The following is a 6148-nucleotide window of genomic DNA, read 5'->3' on the forward strand; positions in this document are numbered from 1 at the left end:
TATATACATCTACATGATGTATTGTTACACCATGTAGGAGCAGTATAGACCTAGTCTGTTCATTATATACATCTATATGATGTATTGTTACACCTTGTAGGAGCAGTATAGACCTAGTCTGTTCATTATATACATCTACATGATGTATTGTTACACCTTGTAGGAGCAGTATAGACCTAGTCTGTTCATTATATACATCTACATGAGGTATTGTTACACCATGTAGGAGCAGCATAGACCTAGTCTGTTCATTATATACATCTACATGATGTATTGTTACACCATGTAGGAGCAGCATAGACCTAGTCTGTTCATTATATACATCTACATGATGTATTGTTACACCATGTAGGAGCAGTATAGACCTAGTCTGTTCATTATATACATCTACATGATGTATTGTTACACCATGTAGGAGCAGTATATACCTACATTAGCTAGCTACTTATTTATATGTAGTATGACTTATTGAAACTGCCTTAAATGTGCTGTAATAAAAAAAATTATCTCAATAATCAATCAACAAATCCCTGTCTTTGTATGTCTCAATATAATAGTATTATTTAATTAAATCCATTTCAAATAATCTTTGTCTGAAAATAAAATATGATCCTCAAATGCGTTTCCCACTCCAATCAGCAGACGGCGATGTGCGTCTTTCAGACGATGCTGATAGCGTGACGTATAATCTAGTGGACGGTTGTTCAAAAACAGCTAGTCAACCACCTCGGTAGCTTGCTAGCCAACATAGCCGAAAGATATATGCTTTCGGTGTATATTAGCTACTGTGTTTTAGACACACTTCTATCGTATCTACTTGTTAACCTATTTCATGTAATATTACGTTATTTTGTATTAGTCAGCTATAGTAGCTGGCTGGTTAAGTTAGCACTAGCTTAGTTTAGTCGCTAATGATAGCTAACTAGCTAACATATCCGAACATGAGCTCCCTAAACTACTCCCCTCCTGTTAAAGAAGAGGAGGTCAGCTGGACGGAGAAAGAAGCTCTGGGGCTGAACATTGTTGTGAAAGAGGAGAAGGAAGAGGAGGATGTCACAGTTAAAAAAGAGGTAGAGGGTGAGGCTGTTACAGTGAAAGAAGAAGAGAAAGACGTTTCAGTGAAAGAAGAGGAAGACTTTCGGAGTGAAAGAGGAGGATGTTACAGTAAAAAATACGTTGGGGGTGAGGCTGTTACAGTGAAATAAGATACGTTCAGAGTGAAAGAGAAGGAGTATGTTACTGTGAAAGAAGAGCATGAAGAAAAAGAGGATGCCGTTTTTGGAGTGAGGAAGGAAGGGGAGATTACTGGCACGTTGAAAGATGAAGAGGAGGAGATAGGAGATCCCAGTAAGTACCGCCTTCAATTTGTTTTGAACTTTGGATAGTCGGAGTTGGCTCGTCAATACCTCTTCAATGGAGGGCCCTAGGATGATGACTGATATGTCTACAAGCAGACGACGTAGAGAGCAAGCTACCCCTTGTTTTCTCCGTTCCGTTTCCAAAAAGTGACTTAACATATATATTTGAGAAGGGTCTATCTGCTGCCCGCAGACTACACACCGTGGCCCCCAATAGTGCCATGTGAGAGTTGGGTTGGTTACACCAAATATTATGGATATACTGACAAGATGTCTCTCCGTCCTAACAAGGGGAGGCGTTGTCCACAAAGCAGCACTGTGGGTTGTCTAGCTCCCGCCTATCCTGTCTTTGGATTGGTGGATTCATCTTATTATTGTAATCTATTGTTTATATTCTATGAGGGTTGTTGTCGTCAACCGCCTGTATTCAATGGAGAGAGATGCTAAGCTACTAGCATGAATATGCATAGCAATCTGGAGACAACTCCTATAGTGTTTTTATCAAAGTTGTCGGTATGTCACGTGTCCACATAATAACTTAATCATTACGAAACTTCTGTTTTATCAAGTAAACCTCATGTAGCAAATAAGCCATTCATTTTGTTGTTGACCAAATTCAACATTTTCCACACTGCATTGATAATTGTTTGCATTTGGATACAACCTACTGTAGCCTACTGGCATGACCTAGAGAGTTACAACTTACTGTAGCCTACTGGCATGACCTAGAGAGTTACAACCTACTGAAGCCTACTGGCATGACCTAGAAAGATACAACCTACTGTAGCCGACTGGCATGACCTAGAGAGTTACAACCTACTGTAGCCTACTGGCATGACCTAGAAAGATACATCCTACTATAGCCTATTGGCATGACCTAGAGAGTTACAACCTACTGTAGCCTACTGGCATGACCTAGAGAGATAAAACCACTTAGATACAACCTACAGTAACCTACTGGCATGACCTAGAGCGATACAACCTACTGTAGCTTACTGGCATGACCTAGAGAGTTACAACCTACTGTAGCCTACTGGCATGTCCTACAGAGATACAACCACTGGTATGCAAGCATTTCAAAACTTTTTTCTGACTTTTATGGGGTATTGTGATATCATTATGGGTTATTGTGATGTCATTATCAGGTATTGTCTGAAGATTGATCATTAAAAACATATGTAATCCATTTCAGAATAAGGCTGTAATGTAACAAAATGTATAAAAGGGGAAGGGGTCTGAATGCACTATGTTCTAGGGCTGTCCCAGATAAAAAAAGATAGTATTTTATTTCTACCAATTGATTGGTTGAAATGTTATGACGTGTATTTGTTCATATAGACACACGTTCATTTTCGTCATTTTAGTCAATAAGATTTTTGCAACGTAAGCTTAACTTTCTGAACATTCGAGACGTGTAGTCCACTTGTCATTCCAATCTCCTTTGTATTAGCGTAGCCACTTCTGTGGCTTGTCAACTATGTGTCTGTCTATCCCTGTTCTCTCCCCTCTGCACAGGCCATACAAACGCTTCACACCGCGTGGCCGCTGCCACTCTAACCTGGTGGTCCCAGCGCGCACAACCCATGTGGAGTTCCAGGTCTCCGGCAGCCTCTGGAACTGCCGGTCTGCAGCCAACAAGGCTGAGTTCATCTCAGCCTATGCTACCCTCCAGTCCCTAGACTTCCTGGCGCTGACGGAAACATGGATTACCACAGATAACACTGCTACTCCTACTGCTCTCTCCTCGTCTGCCCACGTGTTCTCGCATACCCCTAGAGCATCGAGCCAGCGGGGTGGTGGCACTGGAATCCTCATCTCTCCCAAGTGGACATTCTCTCTTTCTCCCCTGACCCATCTGTCTATCTCCTCATTTGAATTCCATGCTGTCACAGTTACCAGCCCTTTCAAGCTTAACATCCTTATCATTTATCGCCCTCCATGTTCCCTTGGAGAGTTCATCAATGAGCTTGACGCCTTGATAAGTTCCTTTCCTGAGGATGGCTCACCTCTCACAGTTCTGGGTGACTTTAACCTCCCCACGTCTACCTTTGACTCATTCCTCTCTGCCTCCTTCTTTCCACTCCTCTCCTCTTTTGACCTCACCCTCTCACCTTCCCCCCTACTCACAAGGCAGGCAATACGCTTGACCTCATCTTTACTAGATGCTGTTCTTCCACTAATCTCATTGCAACTCCCCTCCAAGTCTCCGACCACTACCTTGTATCCTTTTCCCTCTCGCTCTCATCCAACACTTCTCACTCTGCCCCTACTCGGATGGTATTGCGCCGTCCCAACCTTCGCTCTCTCTCTCCCGCTACTCTCTCCTCTTCCATCCTATCATCTCTTCCCTCTGCTCAAACCTTCTCCAACCTATCTCCTGATTCTGCCTCCTCAACCCTCCTCTCCTCCCTTTCTGCATCCTTTGATTTTCTCTGTCCCCTATCCTCCAGGCCGGCTCGGTCCTCCCCTCCTGCTCCGTGGCTCGACGACTCACTGCGAGCTCACAGAACAGGGCTCCGGGCAGCCGAGCGGAAATGGAGGAAAACTCGCCTCCCTGCGGACCTGGCATCCTTTCACTCCCTCCTCTCTACATTCTCCTCTTCTGTCTCTGCTGCTAAAGCCACTTTCTACCACTCTAAATTCCAAGCATCTGCCTCTAACCCTAGGAAGCTCTTTGCTACCTTCTCCTCCCTCCTGAATGCTCCTCCCCCCCTCCTCCCTCTCTGCGGATGACTTCGTCAACCATTTTGAAAAGAAGGCTGACGATATCCGATCCTCGTTTGCTAAGTCAAACGACACCGCTGGTCCTGCTCACACTGCCCTACCCTGTGCTTTGACCTCTTTCTCCCCTCTCTCTCCAGATGAAATCTCGCGTCTTGTGACGGCCGGCCGCCCAACAACCTGCCCACTTGACCCTATCCCCTCCTCTCTTCTCCAGACCATTTCCGGAGACCTTCTCCCCTACCTCACCTCGCTCATCAACTCATCCTTGACCGCTGGCTACGTCCCTTCCGTCTTCAAGAGAGCGAGAGTTGCACCCCTTCTGAAAAAACCTACACTCGATCCCTCCGATATCAACAACTACAGACCAGTATCCCTTCTTTCTTTTCTCTCCAAAACTCTTGAACGTGCCGTCCTTGGCCAGCTCTCCTGCTATCTCTCTCAGAATGACCTTCTTGATCCTAATCAGTCAGGTTTCAAGACTGGGCATTCAACTGAGACTGCTCTTCTCTGTGTCACGGAGGCTCTCCGCACTGCTAAAGCTAACTCTCTCTCCTCTGCTCTCATCCTTCTAGACCTATCTGCTGCCTTTGATACTGTGAACCATCAGATCCTCCTCTCCACCCTCTCCGAGTTGGGCATCTCCGGCGCGGCCCACGCTTGGATTGCGTCCTACCTGACAGGTCGCTCCTACCAGGTGGCGTGGCGAGAATCTGTCTCCGCACCACGTGCTCTCACCACTGGTGTCCCCCAGGGCTCTGTTCTAGGCCCTCTCCTATTCTCGCTATACACCAAGTCACTTGGCTCTGTCATATCCTCACATGGTCTCTCCTATCATTGCTATGCAGACGACACACAATTAATCTTCTCCTTTCCCCCTTCTGATAACCAGGCGGCGAATCGCATCTCTGCATGTCTGGCAGACATATCAGTGTGGATGACGGATCACCACCTCAAGCTGAACCTCGGCAAGACGGAGCTGCTCTTCCTCCCGGGGAAGGACTGCCCGTTCCATGATCTCGCCACCACGGTTGACAACTCCCTTGTGTCCTCCTCCAAGAGTGCTAGGAACCTTGGCGTGATCCTGGACAACACCCTGTCGTTCTCCACTAACATCAAGGCGGTGACCCGATCCTGTAGGTTCATGCTCTACAACATTCGCAGAGTACGACCCTGCCTCACACAGGAAGCGGCGCAGGTCCTAATCCAGGCACTTGTCATCTCCCGTCTGGATTACTGCAACTCGCTGTTGGCTGGGCTCCCTGCCTGTGCCATTAAACCCCTACAACTCATCCAGAACGCCGCAGCCCGTCTGGTGTTCAACCTTCCCAAGTTCTCTCACGTCACCCCGCTCCTCCGCTCTCTCCACTGGCTTCCAGTTGAAGCTCGCATCCGCTACAAGACCATGGTGCTTGCCTACGGAGCTGTGAGGGGAACGGCACCTCCGTACCTTCAGGCTCTGATCAGGCCCTACACCCAAACAAGGGCACTGCGTTCATCCACCTCTGGCCTGCTCGCCTCCCTACCTCCGAGGAAGCACAGTTCCCGCTCAGCCCAGTCAAAACTGTTCGCTGCTCTGGCACCCCAATGGTGGAACAAGCTCCCTCACGACGCCAGGACAGCGGAGTCAATCACCACCTTCCGGAGACACCTGAAACCCCACCTCTTTAAGGAATACCTGGGATAGGATAAAGTAATCCTTCTAACCCCCCCCCCTAAAAGATTTAGATGCACTATTGTAAAGTGGTTGTTCCACTGGATATCATAAGGTGAATGCACCAATTTGTAAGTCGCTCTGGATAAGAGCGTCTGCTAAATGACTTAAATGTAAATGTAAATGTTCCGTACATACAGTTGATTTTATTAAACACATGGGGTATGTGTTTAATAAAATCAACTGTATGTGCGGAACTTGACCTGAACTGATGCTTCAAACGTTTGATAAAATAATTAACACACACAAATGACTTGAGGAAGCCAGAGATCAATATAACCAGAAGAAAATAACCAATCCCCGACCTGCTGCTGACCTTTGTAAATTCTGATGTTATGCTCCTGAAGTTTCCGGT

This window comes from Salmo trutta, chromosome 14 (genome assembly GCF_901001165.1).
Source record: "Salmo trutta chromosome 14, fSalTru1.1, whole genome shotgun sequence".
Classification (NCBI taxonomy): Eukaryota; Metazoa; Chordata; class Actinopteri; order Salmoniformes; family Salmonidae; genus Salmo; species Salmo trutta.